This window comes from Grampus griseus, assembly GCF_964374135.1.
Source record: "Grampus griseus genome assembly, chromosome: 11".
In the NCBI taxonomy this organism is placed as follows: domain Eukaryota; kingdom Metazoa; phylum Chordata; class Mammalia; order Artiodactyla; family Delphinidae; genus Grampus; species Grampus griseus.
The window spans coordinates 79,178,569-79,200,697 of NC_139005.1; positions in this window are offsets into that span (position 1 = coordinate 79,178,569).

The following is a 22,129-nucleotide window of genomic DNA, read 5'->3' on the forward strand; positions in this document are numbered from 1 at the left end:
CCAGTGTATAGTGTAGCTCAGATCCTAATTATATTAATCAAAGCCAACTTCCATTCAGTTGAATTCATTAGGAACTATGAAGATCATCACCAGGGCTTCTACAATGAAGAGAAAAAAATGCAGCACTTTATGAAGAAGACCAAAAGTTTGGAACTATAGAGAAAAAATAATATTTTTCTTATGTTGTTGGGATTTACCAAGGCTCAGCATGTGGCATTCATCACTGTCCACTCACCATATATTAGGATAGAAGATTTCACTGTTAGATCTATGATTCTGACCCAGCCAACACCTTTCATTATAACCTATGGAATCCTTATTCATTTAGGGATAAATTCTACCGTCACCTTTGCCTCAGATGCTTCTTCCATCCTCCCCTAATTGAAATGCGTTTTCCTGTGACGATATCATTTCCTTAGAAGCCACCTTCTTTGAAGGGTACACTTTAGTCTATCTTGAGTCAGTTATTTAGGAAGAGGGATCAGCCAACTATTATTCCCACTGATACTCCCACATCTTTGTTTTACCACCATCACTCAGCAAAACTCTTCCTCTTGAAAATGGATACAATCTTTTGGAGAGGTACCGTACCACAGGAACACACTAGTCTTATCCAGAGACTTCAGTACCTAAGTTTCTTCTTTACTCTACCCCATATAGAGGCCTTCTTCATAGCAACATCTGTGTTGATGGCCTCTAGCATCCTGGAGGTGCTTGTTTTCAACTCCAATGATCTGCCTTAGTTTGGGCCATTATTCTATCTACTATCATTCCCTCTCTCTTTCTAATTGCCCAGACCATTTCTCAGCCTCCATTAGGGTGTTTTTTTTTATTTTTTATTTTTTTTGATTCATCCAAAGAGTTGTCATCTTCCTTCACTGAACACCTATAGTGCTTTGCATCTCTCTTCTTTCTGTTTCTTACTGTGTGTCTGCCTCACATCAGAGTCATTCATTTTCCTCTGTCCCCAGTACCTTATCAGAGACAGAATGAAGTAGAAGACAGATGTGTAGCAGAGTCAGACTGGTTTGACTTTAAACGCCAAAAACTCTAGTTACTGGCTTCGTGATCTATTGCTGACTTACTGGCTTTGTGAGCTTTGCTGACCTACTGGCTTTGTGATCGTTGGTGACTTATTCAAACTTTTTGAACCATAGTGATTTTGGTCTTTTCAGAAAATTGGGGGCAATAATACCTACAGTTATAGATTGGTTCTGAGGATTAAATGGAAAAATACATGTAAAGTATCTAACAGTTTTTGTTAGATGATAGTCAGAAACTACAGGGAAGTTATTACTAGAAACTGGAAGAAAGAATCTATTACTGATCCTCCCCCCCATGCTTAGCACCTTGCCCAGCGAATGTGATGGTTCATATTTATCGGATAGGTAAGCGAACAAGTGAATAAATGAATGATTTAAAGAACTCTTCCTGCTAAAGCATTCTTTTACTTCTTAATAAAAATAAAATCCATTGCTTTAGAAACTAAGAAGGATACAAATTAAGATATTAGAGTTGACTTCTGTATTAGTTTCCTAGGGCTGCTGAGAGAAAGTACCACAAACTGGGTGGCTTAGACAAGAGAAGTTTATTGTCTAATAGCTCTGGAGGCCAGAAGTCTTAGATCAAGGTACTGACCTAAGGTTTGGTTCCTTCTGAGGGCTCTGATGAAAGGATCTTTTCGATGCCCTCTCCTAGCTTCTGGTGGTTTGCTGGCAATCCTTGGTGTTCGTTGGCCTGTAGAAGCATCGCCTAGTCTCTGCCTTCATCATCATGTGACAGTCTTCCTATGTCTCCACATTGTCTTTCCTCTGTACCTGTCTCTTGTGTCTAAATCTACCCCCCTCTTTTTATAAGGATGTAGTCCTATTCGGTTAGGACCCACCCTAATGACCTCATCTTAACTGGATCATCTGCAAAGACCCTATCTCCAAATAAGGTCACATTCACAGATAGTGGGGGATTGGACTTCAACATCCTTTTAGGGAACACAATTCAACCCGTCCATCACAGCTTCTAATTTATAGTAACTGTAATATAGAGAGAGATACGAGACCAAGGTAAGAATAATTAATGGACGATATAAAAAAGCGTATTTTCAGTCATTAAACTGAATGCTGTAAACCCCTCCGTATTCTAAAACTTAATGAAAATGATGGTTTGCAGGGTCAAGGAAAACTTTGTGGACAAAGGGTCATTTGTTGCTGGGCTCCTTCCTTAAATAAATGTTATTTCTAAATAATCATATTTTCTGTACATTGTTACTGGTTAACATTTTGAAATAGCTTTAGATTGCTCGAGCTAATGAGACAGCTCAAACAATAGGATCAGGCTGTTAATGTGGCTACAGTACATGTGTGTTGCAAGAAAGAAGTTTCCAGGGAACGAGAATTGCTATGGTAACCTGATATATCATTAAAAATGTAATGAATAAATATCATCAGGGTCTCAGATTCATCGCACAGAAAAAACTTCAAGACTGGGATGACTAAGTAGTTATCATGCTGATTGCTCGAAGTTTTGTATGCTAAATCAGAGTGATTGTCTATTAACAAAAAAGTAATAATATTCAAATAATCCAGGACTTCATAAGGTGCCTAAAAACTCCTTCAATATAGCCTTTTGATTTAAATCACTGACATTTTCCTCAAAATATTAATTTTATCTGTAAGAAATAGTCATAATAATAAGCCTGATTATATGCATTTCAAAAGAAATAATAATTTGCCAACTCTTAAGAGTACAATAGACACTGTAGTATCTTGGTGTTCAGTATGGAATTAGGAAGGAGATCTTTTTCTTAGAGCTCTCTCCTGCTGTTATAGGATCCACCTTTCACACCCCACCTTTTCTTTCTTCCCCCAACTTAACAACTCATTTAATCCCTAAGATGTATCTTGCTATTTGTCTATTTCTTTCAGTTTATTGCATCTGTCTCTGAAGAAATGAGGCAGATACTCTAGCACTCCAGTGTTAAACAAAATTCAACCTCTTGGGTAGTAGACATGGAAGGCACAGCTTGGGATGGGTGATAGAAGGAATAATTGCAGTCAAAAGATATACCTGCTCCTACTTCCATCAGTTGTGTCTCCAGTAGCCACTTTCTGGATCTCCTATATGATATCTGTACTTTCCTTCTCAGTTTCTCTATACCCATTTTCCATGAGAGGAATGTGGTGATATCACCAGTGATCTGTGTGTCCTTGCCATGCCCCTCCTACCATAGGGCCTTTGCACAGGTTGTCCCCTCTCTCTGGAGCACTGTCCCCCCACGTTTTGCCTAGTTAATTACCCACCTGTCCTTTAGATTTCAGCTTTAGCCTTACTTTCTCAGATAAGCCTTCACCTGACTGGTCAAATTCCCTTCCTGTCGGCTCTCACAGCATGTGTACCTTTTGTTCATACATCATGGTGGCACCTGTATGACAATCTGATTAAAGGAAGAACCACTGTGGCACCTACTATATATTTTTGCTCACCACTGTGTTTCCAATTCTGGTACAGAGTACAGTCCCAATAAATATTTATTGAATAAACTAATACATAGCTTGTGTTCCTGGACTACACTTAAGAATTTCTGACTTAGATATATGCTTGCATCCAAGAAGGATTCTGTTTCATGTTTGCACTGGCACAGTGTGTTGGCAATTAGCGCGCTGTGGTCTCACAATCTACAGTGATACCATTAATGACTGTTGAAAACCGAAACTTTCTATTGCTGTCTTATTTGGGGTAGTATGTTTCATAAATCTAACCACACAGTTATAATCTCACTGTCCTTGTTGATGTGTATTGTTCATAATATAATGCACACAGTTGATGTAATGTAGCCAGAAATTTTCTGTGGAGAAGAATGTTAGGCTTTAAAATGGTTTTTGATGTACTGAATGATTACCACTGTGAATGCAGTTGTAAAAAAAAGGTAATAGATATGCAGAAACACTTTGAAATGTAATTAGTTCTTTAGGATTCTGAGGCCATGTCAGTATATGGCAGGAAAGGATTAATGTCACAGACGCTGTGGGCTTAAGAGGTGGGAAGTGATGCTATACTTGCCCTCTTTGGTACAGTATTTTGGAATCTCAGAGAAATTCCAAAGAAATATAAGAAGTGTTCTGTGTCTTTAAGTAGCGCATAATCTAGTTGGGATATGGTCCATACAAAAACATAAAGCGAATCTGAATTTCTAACCATATGGAAAAGCACACAGAGGCGCACACACACACACACACAGAGCCATTCTGTAGCCATAATGAAAAGGAAAAGACAAAATCATCCCAGTGATCTCCAGGGTCCTACACGATCTGGATACCAACCCCTCCTACTTCTGTGACTCCCCTTTCTTCTGCTCTTTTCTTCTTTCACTCCATACTGGTCAACTCATTATTTCTACCTCAGGGCTTTTACACTTGCTGGTCCCTCGCCTGGCATGCTCTTCCCCCAGAGAAACGCATGGCTGGCTTCCTCAAATCCTTCAAGACTTCACTCAGTCACCTTCTCAGTGAGGCCTACTTTGTCCCCTCTGTTTAAAACTGCAACCTCAACCAATATCAATGCTCACAATTCCCCTCCCTTTATTTTTCACCAATGCATTTTATACAATGTAATAATACTATGTTATCCTGGTTTTTTTGCTGCCTTCCCTCTAGAATGTGAGCTCCCTGAGAGCAGAGATTTTTATCTGTTTTCTAACTGCTGGGCGTCCAGGGTATATAGAACAACACCGGCTACATAGTAGGAGCTCAATAAATATTTGTTGAATGAAAGCACTGCATAGAATAGAAGAGGAAAGTACCCAGCCTTTAGAGCTAGACTCCATCTCCACCATTTACTTGCTGGGTAATCCCAGGCATAACAGGTAGCCTCTGTGAACCTCACCTGTAAAATGAAGACTATCTCCCTCATTACTGCCTAGAAGTGTTTTTGTGTGTGTCGCCTCGTCTTTAATTGTAGAAGTGAGACTAGTAATCTCTCCCATTCTTGTATGGGTGGCCCTGTTGATGGCATACAACAGGCGCTCAGTAAGTAACAGCTGTTGTTACTATCAGAAAGCCTTTCTGGAGGAGTAGGTTTAAATAGATAGAGACTTGAAAGAGACATTAGCAGAGTCTACAGAAACAAATAAGTTATGTGTGGGGATTGAATGAAATAATGAATATTCAGTCTAAGTACAGAGTGTGCCTGTAGTAGGGGCTGGATACCAGTGGCAGAATGTTTGCTGTTCTTATTGTGCTTAAGGACAGGGCCTGCTCTGTGTGGAAAGAAATGAGAGCGTTGGGGCAGGCTAAGAATCACTGAGCCGTGTGAAGACAGCAAGATGAAGAAGGGGATGTGGAAAACCGAGGCCATCGTAGGAGGTCATGACATGACCAAATACTGGATGGGGAAGAGTCTTTCTTCAAACACGTGTGGATGTTTGGAATTGTGAAAATCAAGTCACAAGGGCTGGCAAACGGTGATAGGTAGCCTGCTGGGGTACTGGAAATGTTCTTTACCTCCATCTGGCTGGTGGTTCCATTGATGAATACATATGTTAATTAGTGAAGCAGTACATGTTACAGTATGTTACAGTATGTTACAGTATGTTACAGTATGTTAGTTAAAATTTGTCAAGCTGTGTACTTGACTGTATGGAAGTTACGCTTCAATAAAAAAGTTAAATATGTCTATGTGTGTGTGCATGTGTACGTGTGTGTGTGTGTGTGTGTGTGTGTGTGTAGTCCCAAGGAAACTTGCTTTGAAATGATAAGGTGATGATGACATGGATGGCTATGCAAACCCGTAAGAAAGGAGAGATTCAAGCAAGAAATTTATCAGTCATGAGTGGTGTAGAGAAGAACTTGGACTCAAGAGACCAGAAAGATTTTGATGCCGCTACCTGAGACGCTTATTGGGCCGTGGAGGGAGGTAGGAGAGGGAGGTAGGGGAGGCGTTTGGAGGTCATTTAGTGTTGAGTCTTCACATGGCGAGCTGTGAAGCAGCTTCAAGTAAGCAAGTTCTCTTTCAAGTTAAAAGAAGAACTGATCGTGCTGCAGCCCCTGGAAATGTCTGCTCTGAGCCCACGATGCGAGTTGTAAAATCTCCTTGTGAAAGTTGGAGATATTTTTTAACACCACAAAGAAATGTGGGAGAACTCTAGAAATTCTGGCTTTCCAAAGTAAAATTCACAGTACCGACTATCTATAGGGAAACTTCTATGAACGTTTTTGTGGCTGGTTTTCTTGCATGGAATCATGGAATGACAGAGCTGAAAGGATTTCAGATGCCATCTGATTCAACAGCCTCATTTTCTAGAAGCTAATCTTCAAGAAGTTATCCATAGTGACATAGCTGGTTCATTTAAAGCTAAAGAGAACTTAAATTTACGTAATAAATTGCTGCTTGACTTCGTCCCTCCCTTCCTTCCTTTATTTTCCCCTCTGCCAGCCCTCCTTTCTTTTACAAATTAGGAAGGCATGTTTAATAATCCCCTTAGCAACAGGATGAATAATTATAATACTTTTTGTATATTAAGAAATTGTATTTATTTTAGTTCACTCTGGTCCATAAACTGTTATTCGGATTGAATTATTTAATATATTGAAATGTATTCCAAGTTCTTTATCTAAATGGAGCTGTGAAGTAAAAGCGTGTATTTGTTTTCTGGGTAGGCACTTGCTTTAAAATGTGTAAGAAGATTGTCTTAGGGTCAATAGCACCTTCACAAAAGAAAAGCAGAAACATTAATATTATAATCCTGGGTAAGCCGTTCAAACAAACACAACAGCACATTTTAATTTCTTTAATTCACACTAAATTGTTAGGAAAATTGCTCATGTTCACAGCATGGTTCTTACTTCTGGGTTTGTAAAACTAAAACAAAAAGAAATGACGTGCAAATATTGAGAGAAAAGCCAACAATTAAAATTTTCAAACTTAACCTAGTCATCGTCAATTAAACAACCAAGGAAGTGAGTCAGTTTTGAGACGGATCTTAGAACATTTTCAATTAAAAGGAGCAAATTCATTTTCATCTTTTAGTGATAGCTAAGGTGCATTTGAAATCCTCAAATATTGTTTTTGAATTTAGGCCTTATAACTAAAATTTGATAAGTCATCATGCACTATATTAAGTCTTACAATACTTTTCCTTTTTATTTCAAGTATCAAAATGTAAAAATGGTTATTATCACCTTTTAGTAAAATAGAATATATTAAGTAAAAGAATTGAGACATTTTTCTATCCAGGTAAGTGCATCTGGGGAAAGAATTTGAAAATACTTGTACCTCGAGCTCATGCGGGGTTCTTCCCCTAAGTGGACTTTGCTTTGCTTGTTCTGTTCGCACAGGTGAATCATTTTTGGCCTCTAGATCAGGAATGAAAAGAAAAACAGGAATGGGGAGATGTGTTTTCTCTTTGATCCATTCTCTGATCATAAAGGAAGCCGGGAATATGGAAATGTGTTTTCTCTTTGATGCAGGTTTTCATCAGTGTATTTATAAGCAGCACGGGGAGTTCTTGCAGAGATGGGAGAAATCTCCCACCCTGGAGCTTCTGTGGTTCCAAGGTATCTGACATGATTATAGAAAATACAGATGAGCTCAGCTTTCATGGTGGGGTTAAATCAGATATTCAACAAGTATTTATCAAGCATCCACAGGGCGGATAACTTTGAACCACACTCCAGGCATAAACCGTAACCTCTCACAACTCAGCTCGATGCGTAGATTTAAGTATGTTGAAGAGCTTCATCCTGGCAAACATTGCCTTGTTTATCCTTAATCCAGAAACTGGCCTTAAATCTGATATCAAGGCATCATAGCTGTGGTCACATTCACAAAGTTGGAATAGAAATTCGTCCATATCCTGGGAAGCCCACATCTGTGCTATCACCTGGGCCTGTGAGTATTGTATTATCATTTTTGAGTTCTTCAATTCCCAGCATCAAATAGATATCTCATTCTATTAGTGATCTTTGTTGTACCCCTAGAAACTCAAAGTGTGTCTGTGGCATAATAGATTTCTAATTGGATTTAGTTTCTCCACCATCTCTTCCTCCTCCTTTGCCTTCTTTCATTCATTTCTGTTGCCCCCTGCCTCCCCAAAACAGGGCTGTAAATGCTTACCCAACTTTGTTGTTATGGTTATTAACTCACACCCAGTCAGGTCAAGAATCCTCCTGGGACCTTGTCGCCATGATGTCTGGGTCTGGGTTGCTTGATTCTGGAACTCCATTCATTCTCTCCTCCTTGCTCACAGAGTGTGAAAATCCAATCAAAGGGCAGCACGATATGGAGCAGTGGTTCCCACACCTTGATGATGATCTAAATTATCTAGGGATTTTTGTTTAACTAAGAGTCTTGGGCTCTGTCTCCGGAAATTCTGGTTTCAGTAGGTCTGAGGTGGTTTCTAATGATGGACCAGATTTGGGAAACACTGCTTTCCTGTAAAACCTGCTAGTCAGTGTGTGGTCTGCAGGCCAGCAGTGTCAGCCTCACCTGGGGGCTTGTTAGAAATGCAGAATCTCAGGCCTCACCCCAGATCTACTGCATCAGTCAGAATCAACATTTTACCCAGCTCTCCATGCATCAGCATATGAAAGTTTGAGAAGTTCTTCTGTGAAGAACTCTGAGGCAGAAACGTTAGATTGTGCTCTCAAAACTGCTAGTGACCTAGGAAATGTGCTTTACACTTTTCTACTCTTTTCCTCAAAGGAAAGAGAAAGAGATTGAGAGAGAGAGAAAGAGTTGGTTTAAATGATATCTTACTTTACAAGATTCTAAATACTTTTAAAGAGGTTTTTGTTTGTTCGTTTAGCAACGAAGGTGAATTAGAAAGATGATTAAGAGAAATGAAAATGTCAGGTGTGTGGTATATTCAGTGTGTGTATGTGGGGTGTGTATGGTATGTATGTGTGTGTGTGTGTGTACTTATGTGCATGTATTTATGTGCATGATGATGGGAAAACAATGATTCCATTCCCCACTGTACTTGTTTGCTAGGACTGCTGTAACAAAGTACCAAAGATTGGGTGGCTTAAACGACAGAAATGTATTGCCTCACAGTTCGTCAGCAGAGTTGGTTCCTTCTGAGGGCTCTGAGGAAAGGGGGCTTCTCTCCTTGCCTCTTCTCCTTGCTTGTGGCAGCACAGCTGCAGTCTTCACATGGTTTTCTCCCTCTGTGCATGTCTGTCTCCAAGTTTCCCCAAAGATAAAGATACCAGTCATACTGATTAGGGCCCACCCTAATGTCATCGCTTTAACTTGGTTACTTCCATAAAGACCTTATCTGCAAAAGAGGTCTCATTCTGACGTGCTGGGGGTTAGGATCTCAGCATGTGAATTTTGGGGAGACACAGTTCAACCCATACCATCCAAAATAGTCGCGGACTACAAATGAGAAGAGGGATGTGGGGTCCCTGAATCACCCTCTCTGTCCTCCCCACCTCCACCTGGGATTGGATCAGAACTATTGTAGAGAAATAGGCCTCCTGAGAAGGGCTGTTCCCTGGCCGGCCTTGAGGTCATACTAGCCCAGGCTGGTTATGCTCAGCATCGGTCAAAAAGCACAAATCCTTCCACTGTGCTGACTTTTACTTCCTGACCATAAGTGAATAGAGGAGCAAGACAAATGATCTTCGATGGACTGCTGGCAAGGTTTACTTCCACTAAAAATCAAACCCACCATAATTTCTTTCTAATGGCCCAACTGATCCCTGATCAAGGGCCTACAAATCTACCCAGCTCTCAGTCCTCCCAGCTTCAGGAAAACAAAAATGTCAGTGATTTTCTTTACCGGGCACTCTTCCAGGGTCCCCTGGGTCCTGGTTTTATTATTGCTGTATCTGTGAGGTGTGGTCTGTGCATAATCTGAGAAAGTCAGCTACACACTAGACAACCTTGATTTAAAGCAAAATGCCGTGGGCAGACTACCTTACCCAAATAGCAGTGAGCTCAGAGAAAGCAATGAAATGAAGCCTACAGGGAGAAATGGCTGGGATTTGAACACCTTCAGTATTCACAAAACCTGAGGGGACATAGACATATCATGCTACCAGCTAGGAGCAACTTACACCCCACAAGTATTTCCCTGAGAGCCTACAGAATTACAGTGAGTGACTCAAATAGTGGAATAAAAGGTATTCATCTTAAGTCTGTCAGTGACACCTGCTTTTGTGAACTTAAATCAAGTTCAAGGTGACCTTGACAAATTGGAGAAGCCAATACACGCAAACAGGGAGAGGTTTCACAGGTAATTCATGTAGGATAATTAAAACTTTGTAAATATAAGCCACTCATGGGATTGATTTTGCAAAAGAATAGCAACTAAGTATCAGAGGCTAGGTGGAGTGGGCAGGTCAAGGTTGAGGGTGACAGCGTCCTAATGTGGATTAATATGCACAAATAGGATGGACAGAGCCTAACAAGAAGTTTAAAAAGTTTTAAAACTTTTTTGATCATGGCTCATAGTAAAAAATAATTTTACATTGAGACCTAATATATGTACATTACACGTATGTATCTGAGACAAACGTTTAACAAAATAATACTTACCCTTACTATATGTGAAACTCTATTTTCTCTTCTCTTCTATCCCATCCCATCCCATCCCATCCCAGACTATCTAATTCTATCCTATCCTACCCTATTCTATATCTCTCCATTCTTTTTTAAAACTTTTAGTGTGGGTGTGACTTACTACACTGATTTGATGACCCACCTAATCGGGGCCAACCTGGTGCAAAACATCCTACAATGCACAGGAGAGCTCCCACAACAAAGAATTATCCTGCCCCAAATGTGAGTAGTGCTGCTGCTGAGAAACTTGGCTCTACACTTAGCATTCTTCTAAATGTGCTTTAGAGCATGATTTTCAGTCTATGAGCTCCTTGGAGCCTCGGAGCTCTGTCAGAGTGGTTCAGGGGGAGAGTGATGGGACCCAGGGACTCCTACCCTCTCCCGCACCAGTCAGAGCAGGCTAGACTTTTGTTTGTAGGATGACCAACTCATGCCAGGTTGCTTGGGACGTTCTTGGTTTTAGCACTGTGAGCCCCACATCCCAGGAACTCCCTGAGAACCCAGGAAACCAGGTCAGTTGATGACCCTATAGCATACCAGACAAAAAGAATTGTTCTTGAGAAGGGGTTCTGCTTAAAATAAGAGGGAAAGCCTGTTAAAACCCACTACTTTCAGAAGCATAAATCTTATAGTGGAAGGGTATTGAGAAGAACTTGGAGGAGACCTGTAAGGGATCTTTTTTTTTTTTTTGTGGTACGCGGGCCTCTCACTGTTGTGGCCTCTCCCGTTGTGGAGCACAGGCTCCGGACACGCAGGCTCAGTGGCCATGGCTCACGGGCCCAGCCACCCCGCGGCATGTGGGATCCTCCCGGACCGGGGCACGAACCCGTGTCCCCTGCATCAGCAGGCGGACTCTCAACCACTGCGCCACCAGGGAAGCCCAGGGATCATTTTTAAATGTTACTAAATGGTCTGGGGAAGAGTCTCGTGAAGAAATGTTAAAGAACTAGGTTTTTCTCCCTAGACCGAGAACCCTGGGGAGGGAAAGATCTTAATCACCATCTTCATGGGAAGGAAGCAGCCACATTATTTGAATGGATTTAAGCAGCTGCTCTCTGCTCTTATTTTTGACGGATTAAGAGGGGTTCATCCTGCAATATCAGGAAGACCTTCTTGCCTTTTTTTTTTAAGAAATTTTAAGAAAATGTTTGGAATGTCTTATGGATTTTTTTCTGAGGAAAGAAAAAGATAAAAATTTACCTTTTAAATAATTAAATTATTTGAATTGGGTATTTCCTATAGTCAGGGGACTTTTGGCCATGGCCACTTGAGCTTCCTTCAGTCTGTGATTCTGTAAATGGCTTGAACCTTTATCTGGCAAGGGCCGTGGACTAGGTTCACTCTGGAATCAATGGAAAAAGACACAAATCCTTCTTTTAGGAGATGACATTCCCCAAACAGTCAATCAGAAATCAACTGCATCCTTTTTTAGGTCATATCTTCTTGAAAGTGTCCCTGTAAGGATATATTTTTTTCTATTTCCTGCAAGCCAGTTTATTGTGGTTGCTCAGGTAGTTTCTCTCACTCAGAGGTACAACTAATTAAACTTCAACAAGGTAGCACCTGACCTCACTGCTTGACCTCCTTTCGGCGCCATTTTGTTATACTTTGGTTCAGTGTTCTCATATACTCTTAGCCAAAGGTCAACAAAATATTTCAAAGCTATAATTAATAATATCTTTGGCTCTTTAAATGTTTTAAAAGCAATAGAAATTCCCCCTGACTGGCTTCCCTGGTGGCGCAGTGGTTGAGAGTCCGCCTACTGATGCAGGGGACACGGGTTCGTGCCCCGGTCCGGGAAGATCCCACATGCCGCGGAGCGGCTGGGCCTGTAAGCCATGGCCGCTCAGCCTGCGCGTCCGGAGCCTGTGCTCCACAACGGGAGAGGCCACAACAGTGAGAGGCCCGCGTACCGCAAAAAAAAAAAAAGAAAAAGAAATTCTCCCTGATGTCTATTTGCTACCCAGAGTTAAAATGGTCATGTATCAAGAGTTTCGTTTGAACTTCCTTTCTCCAGAAGAATCTGTAATAACATTTTCTCCTGTGAAGATGAGATATCTACCCAAAGGTGAGAAGACGACATTCCTGTATGTAGAGTGTCTCCAATCATTTTAGAAATAGAAACTACTTTTTACTTCCCTGATGCATGGAGATCTAGAGTGTGATATGATGGTGAAGTCTGACTCAGGAAGTGAAAGGGCTGCTCACTGAGATGGAAAGCCCTAGAAAGGAGCATTAGAGTGAGCTTGGCAGCTGCCTCCTTTCACTGTCCCCTCCATGGAAACTTCTGGGGAACTGCAGAGGCAGGGAAGCCGAGGGTCTATGGGCTCACAAATGAGCCTCTTCCGCCAGCTTGTCAAGATGCTTCTAGATGTAAACAGTGCATTTCTAACAAGGCAACACCTCATTTCCTTCCGTTAGGAATAAAGAGAATCTCTCTGAAAACTCAGGAATTGTGTCACCGGTATTTACTGTATTTTAATTATTATAGACCCATTTGTTCAATTTAAGAGGCCATGGATAACACTTAAATACCTGAATGGTAGCCTGCATTCAAAGAGTCACTGAGCTATAAAATACTCATTTGCCAAACCCTGTTGTCTTAGATCATTAGTTACTACTGAGATCCATAATGATTTGGCCATTTCCAGCGATAAGCAAAAAATAAGCGGTTCATTATCTTTAGTACCCACAACTAAAGTTACTTATTGCCACTCTTAACTGAATCGTTCTATTTGCTAATAGTTTTTCCGAAAATTTACTTTTTTTGTTAGAGAAAAGTCACTTTTTCCTCAGATAACTGCACATATATTTTGTTCTAGAATACATGTTATGTCCTTAGCAAAAATTGAATGTAGAAATCTTCCTCACATTTCAAATAAAATATCATTAAGCAAAGTTCTTGCTGCTTGAGGGGGAAAAAAATCACTGTGTAAATAGTATACAAAGTAATGACTTTATTCCAGTTCACTTTCCAGATGGAACACAATGGCTCAGCACAGACATTTAAGAACCAAGTTGGAAAAAGGAACAATACAAAAGGAATAGAGATGAACTGTAGGTTCAGGATGGTTTGGTAATTGCCTAACATTTCCCAGCTGGGTAAGGAACATAACTTGATAAATACCACAGGGTGGAGGGTGAGAACCTGAGGGCCTCGGTTGGCAGGAGAGTGAAAACCAGAGAGAACTCAACTAATTTAAATACATGATACATCGGTGCAGGGGTGTGTAAAAGGAGACAGATAAGGAGGAGGAGAAATAGGAGAAAAGAAAGGCTGAGGCAGCTGGTGAGGAGTTAGGCTCTGAGCAGCAGAAATGATGGTCACTCTAAGAACAGGAAGCTGAATATTGAATTTTGAATGTTTGTAATGTAAGCCCCTCCCTCTCTCAAAACCTTTGGTAAACTCGTAAGTGGCTCTTGCATCCTTGATCCCGTGTTTGTTTGTTTTGCTTTTTAATTTTTTGTGTGTTTTGTTTTTCTTTGTTTTAGAGCACTTATTTTCTGAAACTCTTACATAAGATCATTATAATCTATGTTTTTGTTTCCGGTCTGGATTTTCCTACTAGGTGAGGGGATTTTGTCTGTTTTGTTTCCCTCTATAGTTCAAGGACCTTCAGCAGTGCCTGATTCAGAATGGATCCTGATACTTACCTTTGAATGCATGAATAAATGGTTGAATGGGAGCTGCCATGACCCTTAGGTTTTCAGAAGACTTAGGGGAAATCCAGAGGAGGCTTGATGGCCTGCCTCAGGTCACCTTATTTAAATTTACCGGTTGGTGTCCTCCAAAGGTTCCAGTTACTTTAAAATTCTAATAGTTCTTCCTTTTCCCAATTTTCTCTTTCCCAGAAGCCTAGCTTTCACCTGCATAAATTCATGGCTTCTCTCCCTAGTCCAGGTACATGGACCAAATTGTATATTATTTTGTTTAATGAGGAACTTATTTAGTGATAGAATTTTTTCTATTCTCATTAATAAATGATTAATGATACATTAATAGTAAACAGTATTTAGCAATGATATATTTTTTTCCAGCTTGAGAAATATGGATGAAATTTACAGTAGGCTCTCAATACCTCATACCCTACATTCTGCCTTCTGGTTTTCAGCTTCGGACTCTGAAAGCTGACAACCCAAGCATTAAACTTGCTTAATGCAAGGAAGTAGTTATGAGGATAGCAAATGGAAGTGCTTCATGGTCTAGAATGGCAATGCAAACCAATGAAGCTGACCTGCCTGCAACAGCAGGGACGGGGGCCTGCGGTGAGTTGGAAAGTGCTGGCCTCATCTGAGGTATTCAGATTCACATTTTGAAAAGTTGTGCTAGCCAGTAACGCATTTATATGACCATTTGCGGAATGCCGTTTTGTAGTTATGATTCCTAATTTCAAGCATAATGGGATTAAAAAGCTGATTTTGCTCATAAATCTAATTTTTGTTTTACAAGTCCTTCAAAATTGTCCAGTTAATTCTGTGACTCATATGAAGATCTTATGTGAATATATATATATTTTGTGAATATATATGTATATATATAGGAGTTGCGTTTCAAATCTATCGTGTTGAGCTACACAACAAAGAAAGTATGCAGAGGATGATAAGACAATCTATGAACTGCAACAGTTCAGCAAAAGCATGAAATTGGAGCCAAAGGTGTTGAGGAAAAATATAAGCTGCCACCCTGTCTCAGAAATTCCTGGAGAGCTCAGCAGGAACGGGGCTCTCCCATCACACGTGGAATGTGATTTAACCCAATTCTGTTTGCAGCTGGTTCAAATCCCAGCTCCTCCCTTACTAGTTGTTTGGCCTTGAACAAGTTACTTAACTTGTGTTAACTCTATGTTAGAGTGTCTTTATTTGGATGGTGGGGTTTATAATGGTAGGTGCCTCTTGGTTCATCATTCAAAGGGATGTTGTGAGGATTAAGTGAGTTAAGGCACACAGAGGACTTAGAACAGGAACTGAAAGGATTTATTTAGTTAGTTATGTATCTGTGCATTTATGTATTTTTGTATTTATGTATTTATGTTGTTGTAACTTTTTTGCTATTTCAAAAGGCAGGGGAGCTCTGCTGACATTTAGGTTATCCCTATTTACTGCCTCTGTCTTCCCTGCCCCATATGCCCACTTGTTGAGGGCAAATGTAATGGGTTATACTGATCATTGTTAACTCCAGTCCCTCTACATATCACTTATGGATATGCCCTTTTTATATAGAAAAAATTCAAGGGGGGCTGTTGATGTCTTCTAAATGATAAGCCTCTGAAGTGCAAGAACTGTGCCTCATCCTAGATCCAGATGTCTGAGAGTCCCAAGTCTAGCAGTTTTTGAAGCCTAATGCCAAGCCCAGGTGGCAGTGTTTCCCAACTTGGCGTAGCAGATAATGGGTCTTCCATAGGAGCCTGCTGAATATGTGAAACCATTATGCACCCACACTTGCTAACCAACAGAATCCTTTCTCTGTCCCGGAGATTTGATTAGAAAAGTATGCTCAGTATTTTACATCCTAAAAGCAGCATTGCTTCTGCCCTTAGTTTTGCAACCCTGCTCTTCAGCTTCTAAACCTGATTACACCTTCCATGAAAAACACTTGAGTACACCCTTCAGCTAGTGTGCATCAGATGTCCTGTCAACCTGTCCCCAGTCTGCTTCATTTCTCCCTCTCCTGGGTGTCCAAACACACACACACACACACACACACACACACACACACACACACAAGCATAAAGCCAACAATAAAATCTTTTTCCTTGAGCCAAACAAAACAAACCCCTGTTCTCCCCAAAACAAACCCTCCATGCATATCAACACATGACATCAGTGCCCACTGAAGTGACTGAAAAACCAGTTCTGCAAACAGAAAGATTAATCTGTTCCTACTGCATAATCTGACTGAAATGACATGTTCTCTCCAGGCCCTCAGAAAAGACAGAACTCACATCCTATAGTCAGAGATGAGGTTTTGGCCATGTGCCTCTCTGGGGCTGCTCAGTCCCTTTCAAAACCAGTTTTAGGAGTTTAATTACATCAGTATACTAACTTCTAAGCGGGGCGGCATGTGTTTGAAGAGGCTGCGTGAAATTAGCCACTGACCACTTCGAGTGTTCAACCTGATTGTCTTGTCTTCCTGAACTTTCGGCTTTCTTATGGTTGAAAGGAGGATAATATAGGACCTCACCAAGCGGAGGGTAGATAAAAAGAGGCAACCTATGTAAATGTGCTAAGCAACCCCCTAGCATTTTCTCTGCATCCTTAGATAAGGAGCGCAGTGACCAACCGGGGCCCAAGCAGGTGCTAACCCCTGCTCACAAGTTCCTAAGAATAGTTTGGGAGTTGTTAACAGTGGTTAATGTTTTTACTTCTGAAGGATTTTTCCTTGACTCTCTTTTGTTTTTGCTGGCCTTCACGAGCATTATCCCCTAAGACCCAAACTTGATTACAAAAAATATATTTGACATTAGAAAAAGTATCAGCATCATGAAATACACACAGTTTTCAAATGTTACACAACCTTCAGGCCTTAAGGAGGGATGCAGCCCTACCTAATCTCTCAAATAACAAAGATAAAGCAATCACAAAATGTTACCACCAGAAGGAATTTAAAACCTGACACATTTTGAATGTCAAGGGACTTTTAGAGGATCCTTACCAAAGAGACCACCATAGCTAAGATCCTCAAGAAACTTTCTAAAGATGACGTTTATGCTCCACACATGTTAAAGATGCACAGAATTCCAGGAAGCTACAAACCATTCTTTTCAGAAGAAACAAATATTTGAAAATAAACTATTACTAATTAGCATATCTTGAGTATTTACTGTGTGCCAGGCACAGTTCCAAGTGCTTTACAATGTATTCATTCACTTAGTCCTCACAAGAATTGAACAAAGACTCTTGCACAAGGCCACAGCGCTCATAAGGGACTGAGCCAGAATTTCATCAGGGACAATCTGGGTCCAGATTGCTGTTTTCTAGTGCAGATGATACTCCAGTAGCTCAAGAATTTGCAGTGGGCCAGAGCTGCTGTTCCATTCTCCCCTTCCTGTATGGTAACACTACCCCAAAGCCAGCTGCTCACATTTCTGCCTGATTTTAGACTGCATTCCCCTGTCTGCTTTTATAGCTACATGTGGCCTTATGACCATGTGCTGACCAATGAGATTCAAAAGGACGTGATGCAGGGGAATCCCAGGAAGTCTATTTACAGGGAGTTAATCCAACTGCGAGGCATCTCTCTGTCCTTCTGCTTGTCCTCCTTTAGGCTGGCAACGTGGGTAAGAAAGTTGGCACAATCCCATGATAGCATGGCTTTGAGCTTGAAGCCATGTGCTGGGATGCTGCAGTAGGAAGTAGCCCCTGTACCAGTCTTGGTCTGTCTGCATCCAGATGTTTTTTTTTTTAAGACTTTTTTTTTTTAATGTCTAAGAGAGGCTTTTTGTAGCCTCTATTTTGAGGATCTCACTTGACCTTAGTTTCCTTAACTTTTCCCCTAATTTTGTCTGTAATGAGTTCTTCATCTCTTGTTCTCTCTTTCCATCCAGTCTTTTGATTTTTCTTTCTCCCCATTCCTTTCCTCTTCACCTCCCTCTTTCATCACCTGTGGCTCCTTTCCTATTCTTTCTTCTCCTTATTATCAACCTTAGCTCTCTTTCATGCTCTGTTTCTCTTTTTTAAAGATGTAAGAATAAGAATTAAGAATGCACATGGAAGATGGTATGCAATTTTGAGTGAAAAGGTAATTGTATTTGCATGTTAGCATTATGGATGATTTCATTACTACTCTACCACTAATAATACATTCTAAAGTGACATGTGTTTTTCAGTAAACATAATGATACATTGTGCATTTATAATTCTTCTTAAAAGTCAGTATTAGCCATTTTGTGTTTATTCATAATTTTTTTTTAACCAAGGAGGTTTCCCTCATCATTGAAATGTTCAGAGGTTACCATTGATGTGTGGCCTGGACAAGCAAACCCATTTTAGTATTAGGGCAGGGTAAATAGAATTAGTCAGTTAAATATATTTTTAAATCATATAATGCATTTTAATCCCCCCAAACAAGGATTTGGGGATTGTCTGCAGGTTTGTATTATCCACGCGGGTGAACTCCTCTCTGCAGGACTTGTGTTAATTGAAAATTAGCAATTGGCTCATATAATCCTAGAAGTACATTACCTAAAATCCCTTTCAGTTGTAAGGAAACCAAATGTATGCCGAGAAGGAACAGCGTGGCATGCAGTGTAAGCAACTGCTCTCTTCATTACCTGTGAATTTGTGCAGAGCACGCAGCCCTTAAAGTTTCTAAGTACCTTCTTTCATATACTCAGTGGAACTTTCATTCTCAGAGCTTTTAAGTATTTTATAAATTTGGGAATGAAAATTAAGTCCCTTCCAAGTGCTCCAATTCTAAAAAAAAAAAAAAAAAAAGTTGACCGAGGAAACCTATTGGTTAAACATAGCCGAGCAACTTGAAATGGTCTTTTCTTAACACATTTTCATGTCTTAAGGCAACATTTAGTTCCAAATATAGAAGAGATAATTTTTCTTTTAATGTTGATATTAAGAAGATTCCAGTAGAGAGTTTTGCTGAGGAAACTAGAAGGGGAATCTGATTTGTGTCTGTTTCTTAAAGAGGAACATTCCTGGCAACTATAAAATAAAATGTACCTTCATTTCTAAAACTTGTGAAGTTTGGGCAAACCGTGCTCCATCATCAGTTACCTTGGGAAAATCTCATATATTCTGATAACAACGTATATCTGTATGGGTTAAATCATTGTGCAACGGGGATCTATTAGCGTAAGAGGGAAATAAAGCGGTTCCCTGGGCGTTTAGCTTTCTTCAACGTTTCACTGCTATTTGTGCTATCAAGAGAGGCCTATCAGGTATTGCAGCTTCATTACCCCCAGGATTTCAACTCTTCTCCTTTAACTCTTTCATGCCACCTGATGTTCTCAGAACATTTTATTTTACTATCAATGGCAAAGCTGGCAATTTTGATTTCAGGGAAAATATAACCGATAGTTTAAAGTTGACTATCAAGAAATATAATTATGTTTTGTGAATTGTAAATTGTGTTGTCTCCGGTAGATAGTTCAGAGTTTTGTTGTCTGCTTCTACTGTCTCCCTTTTTTCCTTTCTCTCTCCTTTTTTCTTACAATATTAAAAGCCAGTTCAATGATTTCCTTATCTAAGGAGACCAGCTGTTTCCTGGAGGTTGGATCTGGTCTCTCCTTTCTAAATCAATGTCTGTCATAGGGAGACAGAAATATGTGTATGACTTACAGGATTTGTCTTCATAATGATGAATGTTTAGTTAGAACATTGATTATAAATATAGAAACCAGACTTTGAAAAGCAATTTAAAGCTATGGTATCTGTCTGTTACAATCATTAAAAGCTAATGAGTATATTTCTTTGGTGTAGTTAATCTTTCCACAGTCTAACAAGTTAATGTGGGAAAGATTACATTTTAGTGTATGATAAACATTTTGCTGATTAGTCCCCAAATTATATGCTAACTATTTATCCCATTATTTAAATGTGGTATAGAATAGAATCTGCTTCTTAACTAACAATCAGTTGGAAAATAACCCAGACTCAGGCAGAATTGAAAGAACGTTTATGTGTTCTATACTTGAAGATACATTACATGTGATTACAGTTTTAAATTGTTGCAGGAACAGTTGTTTTCAGAGAGATCAAAGGTTGGTTTTATGCATACATCTTACTGCAGTTGGTTTCTAATTAGTTATCAAATGTCTGACAAGGCTAATGAGCTTTGTCTACATTTTCTATCCATCTTACTAGAGTTTATTCTCTCCACTTTTGAAGACTATACATATGCGTAAAACTACAACTGGCAGAATTTTCTCTAAATTGGAGAAGTTTGTCATAAATCAAATGGCTTCATAAAACACCCGAAGCTTAAGTTTGAAACATCTAAACTTCAAAAATTTTATGTCATTGTAGTTTGAATTGATAAGCATAGGTTTTTAGATACAAGAGGTAGATCTAGAGATTATCTAATTCAATACCTATTTATTGAAAATATTGAAGAAAAAACTCAATTGGGAAGTTATTCTGGTGTGGCCTCTCCCGCTGTGGAGCACAGGCTCCGGACGCACAGGCCCAGCGGCCATGGCTCACAGGCCTAGCCGCTCCGCGGCATGTGGGAGCTTCCCGGACCGGGTCATGAACCCGTGTCCCCTGCATCGGCAGGTGGACTCTCAACCACTGCGCCACCCGGGAAGCCCGGGAAGTTATTCTTAATAAACCCATTTACTTAAAAATTTGTGGTGCTAATGTAGAGGAGTCTCTCTATATAAATTCATATGTATGGTATATACCCACACATCTGACTCTATTGCATAAGTAATAGAAAAGGTAAACCGGCTTTCACGATGAAGGAGATCTGTTGGCTTCTGTAACTGGACCATCTAAAGGTATGCCAGGTTTCGGGGTTGGTTTGATTCAGCTGTTCATGGATGTCATAGAGGTCTTTGTTTCTTTCCCATCTTTACTTGTCAGCTTCATTCTGAGGCTGATTCTCCCATTCTGCCTTTGGCAGTTTTAGGCTTTACATCTACATATCCTACCAGCCAGATCCAAAGAGAAAATTCTGGCTTTCTCAGATGAACAGATCACCTTCTTTCTCAGAAGCCCCACGTGCTGGTCATGTTTAAATTAGACCAATACCTCTGGCCAGAATCATGCCACAGGTTGAATTGCACAGGGCTGGGTTTATTTGATAAGTAGCCAGGGATGTGGGTAAAACCATAGGTTTAAGTATAGGTTAAACTAACTGGGTTAACCATCAGGGACTAGGCCTCGAGTTGGAGGAAGACCTATGCTTACTTCCCTAACCCCAGCCACTGCCCCTGTAGCCACTGTCTACAGGGCAGACATCTGTAACTTGTACTACTATCCATGCACCTTTTACTCTTCATAATCATGAGTAATGTCTGCTTATTGTAGAAAATTTGAAAAATGCCTTCGAGAATAATAAAATAAAATTGCTCATACTCTCACTTTTAGAGATGATAACTAGTGAAATGTCAACTAACTATGAACACTTGGGCTATCTTTTTTTAATCGTTTTAAAAGATGCAATATTTAGATTGCACTCTGTGTCTATCTATCTATTTATGTATCTATCTTCAGCTTTATATCCTATTTTACATTTCAGCCTAACACTATTGGAAACCTTTCCCCATAACATTTAGAACCTTAATTTTTCAAGGATAGGTGAGTAGAAGTATTGGGGGAGACAATAAACAGTGGTAGGAAATGCCTTTTTTCTCACCATGCTTTCTAAACCTTTTCAGTGTGTCTTTTAGCATTGTTGGACTGAAAAGGTCATTGAATGGTTCTAAAAAATTACTCCACGTTCTAAGACTTGCTTTGGAGTAGGATTGCAATCATTAGAGGTATAGAAGCTGTCAGTTGCCGGAAGAGGGCTTCTCTGGATTAAGGCAGATAAATATTGAACAGAGAGGTCACAAAACTGATCAGACATCAGGACACTGAGTTTTTAGTTCAGTCTCTACTACTATCCACTGTGTGA